Source organism: Cornus florida, unplaced genomic scaffold (genome assembly GCF_030987335.1).
Source record: "Cornus florida cultivar Cherokee Brave unplaced genomic scaffold, ASM3098733v1 CherokeeBrave_3.0.0_Hap2_Chr08, whole genome shotgun sequence".
NCBI classification, from domain to species: Eukaryota; Viridiplantae; Streptophyta; class Magnoliopsida; order Cornales; family Cornaceae; genus Cornus; species Cornus florida.
In genome coordinates this window covers 47,978,858-47,994,596 of record NW_026775578.1, presented here as the reverse complement: position 1 = coordinate 47,994,596, position 15,739 = coordinate 47,978,858, and the positions used below count along the sequence as shown (strand labels likewise).

At 36.1% G+C, this 15,739-nt stretch overlaps 1 pseudogene; it reads left to right on the top strand.

Annotated features, from left to right (window-relative positions):
* Positions 1–14,416: 14,416 nt before the first annotated feature.
* LOC132272157 (small nucleolar RNA R71) lies at positions 14,417–14,515 on the top strand (annotated as a pseudogene).
* Positions 14,516–15,739: the final 1,224 nt, after the last annotated feature.

The following is a 15,739-nucleotide window of genomic DNA, read 5'->3' as shown; positions in this document are numbered from 1 at the left end:
CCTTTTTTGAGAACCAGTCATTTTTTTCAAAAACTGATCTTTAGGGGGAGCAACATATTTCGGAAGATCAGTTTTGGGATATTTCTTTACCTAACTCAACCCCATCTTAACCAAATCAACCTCCACCTTCTCTTCCTAATCCTACTATGCCATTAACACGTGAAAATTCTCAGATAGGGGGAGAACTTCAGCAGCCGAATGAACAAGAGCTACGGGTTTACACTCGACGAAACAATCAACGAGTAATAAAGCAACCACCACCTCAGCATCGCCAAGAATCTGAACTTCAGACAGTGACTAGAAATTCTGATTCAGGTAATCTCCCCTCCGAGTCTACTTCTATGCTTAATAATGAATCTGATTTAGATTTGCCAATTGCCCTTAGAAAAGGAATTCGATCATGCACCCTTCATCCTATCTCTAGATTTGTTTCGTATAAAAAATTATTACCATCCTATAGAGCTTTTACCACTAATCTTTCTAGTATTGAAATTCCAAATTCTATACAGGAGGCTCTATCTATTCCAGAGTGGAGAGAAGCTGTTAAAGAATAAATGAGGGCTCTTGAAAAAAATGGCACGTAGGAATTGGTAAACTTGCCTACAGGAAAGAAAACAGTGGGATGTAAATGGGTTTTCACTATGAAGTACAAATCTGATGGCTCTATTGAGAGATATAAAGCTAGACTTGTAGCAAAGGGATTTACTCAAACATATGGAGTGGACTACCAGGAGACTTTTGCACCGGTGGCAAAACTGAACACCATTCGAGTCCTTTTATCTTTTACAGCAAATTTGGATTGGCCTCTACAACAACTAGATGTGAAGAATGTCTTTCTTAATGGAGATCTTGACGAGGAGGTATACATAGATAGACCACCAGGATATGAAAATAGGAGCGAATCTGGGAAAGTATGCAGACTGAGGAAATCCCTTTATGGGTTGAAACAGTCACCACGTGCTTGGTTTGAAAAATTCACTAAAGCAATTCGCAGCCATGGATACAGTCAAACTCAAGCAGATCATACTTTATTCTATAAACAATCCCATGAAGGGAAAGTCACAATATTAATTATTTATGTTGATGATATAATCCTCACAGGTAATGATCTTTAAGAAATGGAACTATTGAAGAAGACTCTGGCTAGTGAATTCGAGATTAAAGATCTTGGTTTCTTAAAATATTTTTTGGGCATGGAAGTTGCAAGAACCAGCAAAGGAATCTCAGTCTCACAGCAAAAATACACTCTGGATTTACTAAAGGAGATAGGTATGCTTGGCTGTAAACCTGCTGACACTCCGATGGATCTTAATTAAAAGCTAGGATTGATAGAAGGTGGAACTCTTGTGGATAAAGGCATGTATCAGCGATTGGTTGGAAAGCTAATCTATTTGTCTCACACACGTCCAGACATAGCTTTCACAGTTAGTGCAGTCAGTCAATTCATGCATTCTCCTGGAAAGGATCACTTAGAAGCCGTGTACAGAATTCTCAAGTACCTCAAAAGAACTCCTGGTAAAGGCCTGTTTTTTAGAAAACATTAAGAGAAGAAAATTGAGGCATACACAGATGCTGATTGGGCAGGTTCAATTATAGATAGAAGGTCCACTACTGGTTACTGTACGTTTGTTTGGGGAAACCTAGTAACTTGGCGAAGTAAAAAGCAAGCAGTTATTGCTAGAAGCAGTGCAGAGGCTGAATTTAGAGCTATGGCTCAAGGTATTTGTGAATTATTGTGGTTAAAGTTATTGTTACAAGAATTAAAAATTGAAGCAAATCTACCTATGAAGCTGTACTGTGATAATAAGGCTGCGATCAGTATAGCTCATAACCCTGTTCATCACGATCGAACAAAGCATGTGGAAGTAGATTGTCATTTTATCAAAGAGAAAATTGAAGAAGGAACAATCTGTATGACATTTGTTCCTACAAGTAGCCAAATTGTTGATATCTTGACAAAGGGCCTACCGAGATTGAATTTCGAAAAATTAGGAGCCAAGCTGGGCATGATTGACATCTATGCTCCAGCTTGAGGGGGAGTTTTGAGAATTCTTTCTTTTTTCCCAATACGTAGTGGAGACATGGATTTATCCGTGAATAGCTGGCACCCTAATCTTAGGGTGTAAATGCTAGCTGATTGTTTTTCCTATTTAATGTTGATTTGATTCTTTCTGTGTGTTGACTTTCCTACTTTAATTCTATTTATTTGTTGCTTGTTTTATTCCATTAATTTAAGAAATTGAGTAGCTGGTCTGTAGCCTCCAAATTTTCCTATTTATGTATTGTTTCTGTACAATTTCTAAATATGCAATAAGAGAATTTCTTCTTCTCTTTCTCTCGGAGTATTCACCTATCATTATTAAGATCAAATATAAACAAATCAATGTACCAGTGTGATGTAAGCAGTAATATCCAACAGAATATCCAAAATAAATATCCAAATAATAGTATGAAATAATATCCAAAAATAGTGCAAGTATCTAAATAATGCAGAAATATCGCAATCATAGCAGTGCAAATATAAGATAGGTAATGAGCAAGAAAGAGAGAGAATGGTGGCATTAGACAATAGGGTCAGGAGTAAGCATGTCCGTAATATGTTGCAGCATGGTAGACATCTTGGTGCTGTGGCGAGTGAGCAAAGTGGTAAGGTCAGTGAACAGTGCGCCTAACTCATGTCTCACCTCCGCTCCCTCATCTCGCAGCGCATCGGATTGGCGAACTAAATCATCTTGTCTCCCCACCAAGTCGTCATGTCTCCTCACCAGATCATCATGCCTCCTCGTGACATCCTCGTGTCGCCCAGTCATATCAGCTCTGAAAGATATGAAATCTGTGTGCAGTTGAGCTACCTCTTATTTATAGCTAGAATCAATGCTGGTATGGGTTGTCGACTTAGTAGGAGGAGTATGTGAAGGGCCAGTCTGCTGAGATATAGTAGGTGCATCTGGCTGTGAGGTAGAACCTGAAGTGGTAATACGACGTCTCTGCCTGGGGGAGATCTATCTGTTGTGTCATCCTCTAGAGCGTTGCCTGCTGCGGCTGCCTCTGTTGCTGTGCCTGAAGTCTCTGTTTGCTCTGTTCTTGCGGCATGAGTTAAAGGTCTTATTCTAGCGGGTCTGATCATAGGCACTATTGTCTTACTCTGCATTAGGCTCTAGAATTTCCTCAGGGTCAAACTGATATCCTTGGTCTAGAAGCAACTTTGTAATCAAATGGCCAAATGGTAAAGGCCAGGTCTCTGCTCTAGTGTTGTGCGTGTGATGCAAGTTCTTCCAGAACTTATGCATGAGCTCCCAAATAAGCGTAGGAATAGAGATCCAACACCCCTGGTCTAAACAGTATAAAGCCTAAAATATCCCCTCCTGCCTCTGAGTGCCATGACCGGTAGGGAGTGCATTGAGGTACAGCACTGAATCGAAAAACCAATACCGGTGATCAATTTCGACCCGGTCTGCAAAGGTGTGCCCCTCATATGATACTTGTGGAGATAATGTAGCTACCATGGTCAGCTCAATGGAAAATGGTGGATGTGTAGGGAACAGAGGCTCCTGAGTATCATCAGCCGATGGGGAAGTATGGGGGCATCGACTGGCAACAGCTATGGTCGGGAGAGAAATATCGATCTCCTAACCGTCAATAGTAGTGTGTAGAAGAAGTCTGTCATCCTCATCCATCCGAAGGTGTTAGTAGAAGAGAGCAACCAATCGAGGGTAGACGACTATGTCTGCTGGAGTTATAATAGAAGCCCCGCCTCACAAGCACATCATAGGACCACCTAGTTTAGTCTAGTGTAGCGCATAGCTCTGTATCAAATCTGTACTCGGTCTCCCGTGTCTTAATGGTGTAAGACTCAATAGGAACCTCTCGGATAATAGCATGGTCGGCGTCCATAGCAGATGTCTCGGACTGGACTGAGGTCGAAGATGAAGAAGAATAAGGCTTTGGAACTGGAGCTGGAGGCTGTGGAACTCGGTGAACTCACTTCCTGGCAAAAGTCTTTCTTCTACGCTGCATCTGTAAAAACACAAGTATAAATCAGTGCACAGGTAAAGGATAAGGTAAGCAACTGATAAATCAGTGAACAAGAAAGCTTCAAAATTAGCATTCAACAAGCTTCAACTAAACAGAATAAGTCAAAACATAATCAGCAATGGCAATGAAGCAGTGATGGTATAGAAGGCATAAAAGTCACATGTGGAACATTTGAAGCATAAATATAATCAATAGGATAATTATATGTTGTGATGTGCATATAGGATGCAACGTGCATTCACAGACCTAAAGCTGAAATAGATGCTGCAATGACATGACAAGTAGACCCTAGGATGACATCGTATCAATTTCTAGCAAGAATGTCTACAAGTGCAATAGTGAAGATCAAATACAATAAGTAGGATAACATGGAGCATATAAGCATGGCAACTGTCAACCTATGACTCAAGAAACAGACATGTCATGCAATAATGACTAAATGAAATGCACGGCTGCAAAACACGACAATCCAAGGCATGTTATGACAAACAAGTTCAATAAAGAATCCTGGACATGGTATGCAACTAGATGACATATATCATAATGATGTACAAATAACAAGAACTCCAGAAAAAGATATATCTTGTACTACAAGCAAGAAAATCAACATCCTATGATCACTCATGGCTCGTAACCTCCTCTAACACTTAAATGAAGCAGAGAATGGTAAAATTCTGAGAATACAAGAAACTTACCATCGGGAAGTCAGAATCTGGACCAGAAAGAACCTCGGTCATTAAGAATAGATATCAAGCAAATGGAATTTAGTAGATAAATATCAAGATCAAGCAAACATATTCCCAAACTTGGTTCAATGTGCATGCCAAAATTCAAATTAAGCTCAAGAATTGATACTAAGGCCAAATAACAGAAACAATATCCAAATCATGCATTTTAAACTTCTAAGAATCCATAAGACACCCCCAAACTTAGTCAGAAATCATTTCCAAGCAGATAGGGTCAAAGGATGCACAGGAAATCTCAAAAATTGTCAATGTGATATAAGTCTGTGCAAAATGTTTTATATACAAGCAACAAGTTGCAATTATTCCAAAGGGCACACAATTATTCAAAAGAAATCATATTTAACAAGTTTCAAAGTCATGAAGCACAAGAAGATCAAAAGCATGATAAAGAAGGTGAAAGACATCAAACTGTGCCTTAGCATGGCAAGAGTCAAGAATTATATCACAAACAAGTTCAAAGGCACTTAACATTTTCAAATGGATGCAAAGGAATCAAATGGAACAAGCTTTAATTTAAAGAAAAGCATTTTGGTCAACTTTGGAATTTCTCAAAACTTTTGGGGCAAAATTGGAATTTTTGAAAACTTTAGGGTCAAGGCATTCATTTGCATTGTAGAAATGCTTCATGACAAGAATCATGCAATGAATGAAAACAAAATGAATGAATAATGCAACTCAACTTCACATTTTTCAAATAAAGTTAAAATATTTCCCTTTTTAAATATTTAGAACCTATCAAGTGTGATCACAAATCATTTTAACAATGAAAGCTCATTTTACAAAAATAATGCACTTATTCCAATCAAAACATTTCAAAGAGGTTCATTTGAAACATTATTTTTTATGCATTGAAAACAAGGCTTTTCATTTTTAACACTAAAGCACAAAATCAAATCAAAGCATGCTTGCAATCAATTTAGGCAATTGATTACACATCCATGCATTTCACATTTAAGTCAAGTAAATAAGACAAGACGGAACCATGCTCACTACAATCAAAACTTTGCAATGCCATTTCATTTGCAAAAATATATCAAGTCTAAAATTTTTTCTTCTTTTGCAATTAACTTCAACATCTAACTTTTCTTCTTTGAAAACAAGTCAAACACTTATTTCTTTCTAATCCAAAATCAATTTTTAAAACTCTTTCCAAATTCCATCTCAAAGTCCAAGAATCAAACCACATGCCGTTTGAGATTTTAAAATCAAAGTGTAGAAATGTTACGAAAATCCGGTATGATTTCCACTTAAAAATGGACATCCCAAAAAATTTTCAAACTCAATAAACATCCATATATTATTTAACACAATCAAGAATCAATCTCAATACTCAACAAGGTACACCGCACACAATCAATCAATAAAACCAATTCAATTTTTGCCCATTCTCCTTCTAAAAACTATACCAACCAAAGTCCATCATTCATTTTTATTTTGTTCCCACCAACTTTCAACAAATATCATAATTCAGTTCAAATCAATTGAGTCCAAATTTTTTTTTAGAAACTATTGTCAACAAAAATTTTTATTTTATTTTGTTATTTTGCATTTTTATTTTTTTTGAATTTTTATTTTTTATTTGTTTTGGTTGCTTTTCAATTTTTATTTGTTTTCAATTTGCATATGTACACAAGAATATATACAAGATGACAATTAACATGCAAAACTAAAATCCAAAAATAGAAAGAAAGTAATAAACAAGATAAAAATAAAATAAAATGATGCAAAAATGAAAATTTAAAAATTTGGAACTCAGAACTCACCCGATAACTTATAGAGTAAAGAAGAGTAGAGGAAGAGATTTGGAGCAAAAACAGAGGTTTTTCAACCTCGCCGGCGTCGGAGAAGATGACTGGAGCCTCGCCAGAATTTTCAGAAGCTCACCGGAGCTTGAAAACGGATCTCCTTGGCCTAAATCGGCTGAAGATGAAGGGTATGATGTAATCCGAAAGAGAAAAGAGGGATTGAAGAGAGGAAGCTTGGCTGAATGGCCAAAATCTTCGCCGGTGACTATAGAGGTTCAGCGGCTACTTCGCTTGGGCTTCTTAGTTGCCGCGGCTTGAAGAGAAAGAAATGTGAGTGGTGGCGGCTTGGAGAGTGAGAGAGATGTTGAGGGAGATTGAGAGAAGGAGAGAGTGGAGGAAGAGAGAGATTCGGGTAAGGGAGAGAGAGATAAGGGGCTAGGGTTTAGTTGAAAGATAGGGGGTTTGGTAGAGAAGATGAATAGGAGGGAGAAAAAGAAGGAAAAAAATGAAAAAAGAAAAATAAAAGGAAAATAGGGAGAAAAAGAAAAATAAAAATAAAAATAAAATAAAATCTGGAACTTGAACGGCTAAAGGGATTTCAGAAAAATTCAAATGACACATTTTCGATCGATCGAAGTGGGACTTCGATCGATCAAATTGGAGTTCGATCGATCAAAACCTTACTGGCAGTACTCAAAATGCAGAAAATGGGTCTCGAGCCAGATTTTTCAATGCAACTCATATCTAGACGACGCAAGAACATGTAAAAACAGAAATGAGGGAGGAATAGGGTTGTCAAACCCTACAAAATGCACTAGTCTTTAACGTCTCTAGCAAGACGTTGGGCTTTTTTAGCCCGGATCAAAAATCTTGTTGTGCGTCACCTCTTTGACGGGGTAAATGGCCTTTTGAATCCCACCTAACAAATTATTCCCTGAAGAACTTGTTGGATTTGATTCAAGGAGATTGATGGTCCTTTGTCAATGCAACTCTTGGGCTTCCATGCCCTTTCAACACTTGGTTTTAAAACTTTCTTCCTTGAAATCATTTTGGAAGACAAACCTTTGAAGTTTACAAGCTCAAGCAAAGACTCAAAATTTTCGATTTCATTGTTAAGACATTTTTCCACAACACATACTTCTTCATACTTATCCATTGAACTCGGGGTTTGTGACGACCCTGGTTTTTCAAGCCAGTGCGTCCTGTGTTGAACCGAAGATTGATCTGATAACGGATCCAAATGTGAAAGCAGAAACAGAAAACAAGCCCATAGAGATGCAATGCATCTCTAAGAAGCCAGAGTGACCTTCCATGAAGCCACGGATCTCAACGAGAACAATGCGGAAACGAATGATCAAAAAAAGACCGAACAGGTCCCCAAGGGCAAAATAGTCTTTTCACATGGAAGTAATGTCTTTGGGAATGTACATCATTCCTAAGGCACATCCGTGACCTCCCATGAAGTCATGGGACTCAAAAGAAAGTAGCGGAAATAAATTAAAAGAAAACCAGACAAATTTAGCCCCAAGGGCAAAATGGTCATTTCTGAAAATATAAAATCGGGTACTACCGAGCACACCACTATAAATACCGAGCACACCACTATAAATACAGCAAAAAATTAATCAAGTTAGACCCAAGAATCACTTGATTTGGGGTCCGGATGAAGAAGATATGAAACTCCAAAGTTTCAAAAAAATCAAACTTTCCGGGTTAAAAATCAGTGCGACAAGGGTAATTTACAAGGGTTAAAATGGTCTTTTTAGATAAAACTAGATATAACTGAGCATACCATTAGATAGACCAAGAAAAATAAATGAATCTAGACTCAAGAATCGCTTGATTCGGAGTACGGACGAAGAAGCTATGAAACGTCAAAGTTTCAAAAAAACCAAATTTTGGGTTTCAAATCAGTGCAGCAAGGGTAATTGACAAGGGGTAAATTAGTCCTTTCAGATAGAATTGGATGCAACCGTGTATACCGTTGGATTAACAAGCAAAAGTTAATAAACTTAGACTCAAAAATCACTTGATTTGGAATCAGGACGAAGGGGATATGAAGCCTCAAAGTTTCATAAAAAACCAACTTTTCCGGGTAAGAAATCTGGGCAGTAATAGTGTTTTGATAGAAAGCTTCTTTTGATTTTTTCTCCAGAACTGAGGCTAAAAGCGAACCCTTAGACTAATTTTTCTGGAAAAATACGAAGAAGAAACCCCCCTTAAAATCACGTTTTCTACTCGGAAAGGTGGAAGGAAACAAAAAAAAATACGCTTTAAAATTCCTAAAATGCCCCTAGATCAGGGAAGGTCAAGAGGACCCAAAAATCTGCTACATGAAATTTTTTCAGGATCATTCCACAACTGAGAGCAAAAACGGGCTATCAAACGAATTTTTTTAGAAAAACATGAAAAAGAAACCCCTCCCAAAATTGAGTTTTTTATCTGGCAACAAGAGAGAAAGTGAAAAAAAACACATTCTGAAATGCCCAAAATGCCCCTAGATCGTAAATGGTCAAAAACTCAAAAAATGCAACTTTGCACCGAGTATGCATTTGGCCCTAAATGCATTTCTAGGTTGAAACGAATGTGCACGCAAGTGTAATAAATCATTCTAAGCGTGCGGGAATGGTTCGCGGCTCCCGAGAAGCCCCGACTCAAGATCCGACCCCCCGACGGCCAAAAATGAGAAAATGGACTTGGAATGGAAAATTTGAAATCCAAAAATATAAAATGGAGTCAAATTACCGTTTGGCCCTTAGTCACACTTCAAACATGATTAATAAGACCCTATGGAAGAATAAAAATGGAATTCCCACACCCGATGCAACCATAGTAAGACAATGACTTTGTATTTTTCAATATTTTCATAATATTTCATGAAGTTAAAAGTTACATAGGATACAAATTAGAAGTCATTGGCCTATAACCTCATTTCATACATGTCAAATATATTGTAAAGAGTCTACTTATGTACACATTACAAAAATAGAATCAAATTTACACATTTTGACATATAAAGTTATAAATGGCATTACAAGCCAACATTTACAAGAAATGAGAACTTCAAGTCTACATATTATCCAAGCATGATGTGAATCCCGAATCTTAGTCTCGGTACCTGAAAAATGTCCCCACTACGTGGGTGAGTAACATAAAGCTACTCGTAGTAGATGAGCATGCAAAGACCTAATATTTTATAAAGCTATTAAGTTACTATAATTTAACTCAAATGGTCATGCCACCTAGCATCTATGTCAAAGGTGAGACTCAGGGAGCATCCTAAGCTACCTAAAGTATTCATAGCATAAATCACATCATTCATGCAATTTAAACAACATAGAAGCATGTGGTACACACAACAAGATATTCAAAATACAAGTATACGTACGCAAGTATACAATCAATATTGAAATGCTCTTAAGACAAGTATACAAGACACAAGTATACTAGGTTATCTAGAAAGTAAATCATCAATATACAAATGTACATACTAAGTGCGCTAAACAATATTGAAATAGAATACAATATATATATTCAAGTATACATTTCTAAGTATACTAGGCAATGTTGACATACATGGCATACAAGTATAAAAATCCAAGCATACAAAGCATTTTTGATATACAAGTCGTAAAAGTATACAAATACAAGTATACTAAGCAAGAAATGAAGTACCATGCGTCCAAGCACAAGTTAAAAGTAATCCACAATTACAAATAGGAATTAAATACGAAATCAACCAATGGAGGAAAGACAAAAGACATATGGTCTCAATGACCAAACAAATGATATCGGGTTACTAGCCCACAAGGAACTACCTAGTACGCACTATATGTTGTAGAGGGAACTCTTATCCCCCGTACTAGAGATAAACTCTAGCCTTAATATATTACAATGTCCATACAAGCTTTCCAAAAAATCATCAAGTTGTGCAACATGTATATCACATATACACAATGCACATTGTTAATTACCATGCACAACCAAATCATGGAATATACACAAGATATGCTCTAGGCCTTCAAGCTACAATGGCATATTAAATGTCATATAAGTATAATGTGTATACAACAAGTTAAATCATAACTTCTACTCATGGAATACCATCTTGTAATCATACACCAAGTTGCAAATTATAAGTTAAGCAAGAATATAACATCAATACTTAATTACCTCAATGAAAGCATACAAATGGAACTTAATTAAATTAAATAATTGAATTCTCAAGATTACAAAGCAACTCCAAAAATTCTAAATATACTATATGTCAAAGGTCATAGCAAAGCCTAATTTAATTTCAAGTTACAAGCCAATTCTACTTTAGTTACAACAAGGTAATTTAAGATCAATGCCAAAAAAATAATTAAATAAATTTCTCAAAACTCATTCAAATATTCTCTATTTAATATATATGAAAGAACATGTTAAGACATTGTTTAAAATAAAGTTACAAGTTAATTCTACACTAGATACAACTAGGTGAATTAAATTTCATACAAGAAAATAATTAAATAAAGTTTCCTAAATTCATTCAAATATTCTCAGTTTAATATATGTTAAAGAACATACCATACTCATTACATATATCAAGTCAAATGTCAATTTAAATGAATGTAACACTTGAATAGAAATTAATTAAACTAACTAATTAATTTTTTCATAATTTAAATCAATTTCAAATGACTCCAAATAATTATATGTCAATGGTAATATCATGGTAATCACATATATCAATTCAAAAAGTCAATTAAGTAAGTGGAACAATTAAATAGAAATTAATTAATTCTAAATAATTAAATCTCTAGATTCTAAAACAACTCCAAATGACTTTATACTAATACAAGTTATAGATCAAGTCATGACCTTCAAGGATATCATGTCCTAGCTTAATTTCATGCAAGGTATTACAACCTATTAATTTAAAATTTAAGTATAAGACATGTAAACAATTTATTGTAAGTTATAAAAACAATTAAAACACTTAGATTAAGAACCTAAATCACCACCTACCTCACAATAGGATTGTTCCTCTTGAATCCAAAACAAACAAATGAATTTTACAATTTCCTTCAAGGGTTATATAGAGGAAGGTGAGGCAAGTATTTTGTGTTCCAAGCTTTTAGGTCTAAGGTGAGTAAAAGGAGATCAAAACCAAGGTTTTAAGTCTAGGTTAATGGTTTCCTTCAATGGTGGCTAAGGTTCCAAGTGAGGAAAAAGAAGTTTAATGTGTAAAATGAAATAATTAAAACACTTTAGTGTATTCCTACACTCACTTGGTCAATGTAAGTCAAACACACCTAGTCTTGCACCATCCCCTCACACACACAAAAGCTAGAGTTTAATTAGAAGCCTACACTTATCATTAATCCAATAGTTCATTCTAGGCTTAATCTAAAGCCTACACTTGTCAACAATCCAAGCCAACAAGTGTACCAATGCTAGGCCAACAAGTGGGTGAATCTTCACCCTCTACGTGTCATCATCCAAGGCTTCCAAGTGTTAACCAATGAGATGCTTACAAGTGGACCAATGAGAGCGCGACACTTGTTACACTTTCCGGTAATTACAAAAAGGTCCTTTTTAAAAATATCTTCCAAAATAAATTGCAAAAAAGTCCCTATGAAATAAAATAATTACTTTCTATAATTACGAAAAAATCCCAAAAAATAAATAATGTTTCCGAAGAAACTATGCATCCATGCCCTTTACGAAAAAGTAAGCCACTAACATGCTTTTCTACAAAAAGTAAAAAAACACAAAGCATGTAATTTAAATATCGTGGATGCATGCAAAATTGGAACCAAATCTGAGCACAAAAAGTGAGCTTACGCGAAGAAAATCATTCTCGGAAAAAAGACGAAAAGTGAATAGTGTCAAAAAAATGAAAATGTGGAAATGACTTGGTCCTTAAAGGAAATTGTTAATCCATAGGAAAGAGTCTCGGAAACCATTTCTGAACACTTGAGACGACACTAAGTGATGAGTAACCGAACTCAGAAAGGAAATAAATAAATAAATAATAATAAAAAAATTTATTCGTAAAATTTCAGAAAAAGGAAAGGAAGGAAAATGACTGGGTCATTACAGAGTTGGATTAAATATGTTCAATTTCACCTTCATATCCCCAAATGAAATTTTCATTATCCCCGTCCTACAATTGATGTTGGCATTTGCGGTTGCCAAGAAGGGACGGCCAAGGATAACAGGAATTTGGCTCTTGAGATTTGGGACCGGTTCCGTGTCAATGACAACAAAATCAACTGGGAAAAAGAATTTATCAATTTTAATCAACACATTCTCAATAATACCCTGGGGCTTTTTGATGGATCGGTCGGCTAGTTACAAAACTACCGACGTTGGTTTCAAGTCTCCTAAGCCCAATTGAACATATACTGAATATGGAAGAAGGTTAACACTTGCTCCTAAATCAAGAAGAGCTCAGTTAATGACATGGCCACCAATGATGCAAGAAGTAGTAGGTGAACCAGGGTCCTTAAATTTTGGAAGAGTGTTATGTTGCAAAATGGAGCTTACTTGCTCGATCAAGACCACTTTCTTTGGTGATTGGCTTTTGTTCTTCCTCTTTTGGGTGCAAAGATCTTTAAAAAATTTAGCATAAGCCAGAATTTGTTTAATTGCATCCAAGAGGGAAAGAGTTATCTTCACTTACCTAAACATTTCAATTATTTTATTAGACTTGGTCTTTTGCTTTTCAAGAGAAATTGATCCTTTTAAGGTATCCGGAAATGAAGCTTTTGGCTCAAAATCTTTTTCAAAATCACTTTTAACACAAGAATTTTTCAAATCATCTTTCAAAACTTTTTCAACAAATGGCTCATGCACATGCAATGAAGGAGGAATAGAATGTGAAACGGGACAGATGTCAACTTTTGGTTGTACCGGTTCACTCTCTTCATTGTGAACTCCAACTTAACTGTTAATAACTTTTCCATTTCTTAAGGTTGTCATCGCATTGACATGTTCAATTGTGGGACTTTTCAATGAGGAATTGGTCTCCACAACAAATTGTTGCTTTGGTGGATTCAAAGGCATTTTCCCTTTTTCCCTAGGATTCAATGTGCTTGCTATTTGCCCAACTTGGGTTTCTAGCTTTGCAATGGATTGGAAATGAGAATGAAGCAATTGGGTATTTGTCTCCAAAGTATCCAAAGCGGTCAACACTTTTTCCTCAAAAGCGGGACTCCTAGAATTTCCTTGAGAATAAGATGATTGATTAGGAAAATGAGAGTTAGAAAATTGATTTCCATGTGATGATTGAAAAGATGATCTATAACCTTGACTTGGATTGGGGGCGAAACATACTTGCCTTGAAAACCACCCTGGGGAGGGTTTGAGCCTTCCCTTTGGCTTTTCCAAGAGAAGTTTGGATGGTTTCTCCACCCGGGACTGTAATGTGTGCCATAGGGATTATTCCCTTGGTTAACAAATGTGGCATTTACTTGTTTATGATGTTCACTTTGCACATGTCAATGGGGATAATTGGATGTAGAATGTAAGACACTAGAATAAGTCATGCATGATTCATTAGAATTATGATGATGAACATGATTAGGGGAGAAAGACACTTGATTCACCGAATTTTGGTTGATAAAAAATTGATCAAACCTTTAAGATAAAGACTTGACTTCGGCGGCTATGTCATTGGAATTATCAACTTGATACAAGCCGACATTCTTCCTTCCACCTAAATTTCTACCATTTTTGGAAGACAAGGATCGATGCATTGAATTCTCACTCATGCTTTCATAAAGACGCCAAACATCATTTTCATGCTTATCAAGATAAGAACCACCCATAGATGCATCAACCATTCCCTTGTGATTATCCGGTAAACTTTCAAAGAACTATTGAACTAATTGTCATTTAGGCATGTCATGATGCGGACACTTTTTAAGCAAATCATTAAATCTTTCTCATGCCTCATTAAACAATTCCTCATCCCCTTGAGAAAATTCTCTGATTGAAGTTCTCATTGCATTCGTCTTTGAAACTGGATAGTACTTTTTCAAGAACTCTTGTTGCATTTTCGCCCAAGAAGTTATCGAAAAAGGCCTAAAATTATTGAACCAATATTTTGCCTTATCTTTAAGGGTGAAAAGAAAAAGTTTTAATCTTAAAACATCTTTCGGCATGTCCATGTATTTCACGGTGGAGCATATTTCAATAAACTCATCCAAATGCTTGTAAGGTTCTTTAGTTGAAAGTTCATGATAGTTAGGAAGCATCTGAATAGTTTGTGGTTTAATTTCATAGTGATGTGCTCTAAATGGGGGCAATTGAATACATATCGGTGTATTATATTCATTTGGCACATAATGATCATGCAAAGTAAAAGGATGATTCGCAATTGGAGGTGTTACATAAGCACCTTGATTGCCTTGAATAATGGGAGGTTGTGGAGCAAAAATTGGCCGTGACATTCCCAATGGAACTTGGCCTTATTGTTGTGGTGGAATGAAAGGTCTTGGCATGCCTAATGGTACTTAAATGTTGTCATGGTGCACATTAAAGTGAAGGATGCCTTGTTAGTCTATGTGACCAAGGTCCTCCACACGGTCCTCATTGATATCTTGGATGAAATGGAATGACTAGAATTACCCCTTCCCTTAGTATTACGAACAATGGATTCAAGATTCAAATTAAGTGGGACAAGAGTATGATTTAACGACCTACGACCATGCATGCACAAACAAAACACAAACAAGCACAAACAAGTAGCAATCACTTCTCCTCCACAACAAATCAATAATCAACAATCCTCCACATACAATGATCCCATGCTCCCATGCTTTGAACAATATCCAAGAAAAATTAAATTGCCTCCACGCGGGCTCACGATTTAACTAGAGATAGAGTTTAGAGAAGCTCATAAAAGGTCCTTAAGCAACTTCAAATGATTTTTCAATTTTTTTTCTTTACCTTGCTTTGCTTTGTAATTTTTTATTTATTTTTGAGCTTTTTATGCTCTTGCTTAGCTTTGCTTGGCTTCTTTTGCTTATTTGTTCTAGAGTCTTTTTGCTTCACCCCTTTTTACTCAACTCACCTAGTTAATGAAGAACAAACACAATAAGTAACCAAAATAAAATAAAAATAAAAACAAGATCAAAAGAGTATTAATTCCTAATTAATTTCCAAATACGACAGTGCCAATCCCCGACAACGGCGCCAAAACTTGGTGTGGTGTCGCCTCGT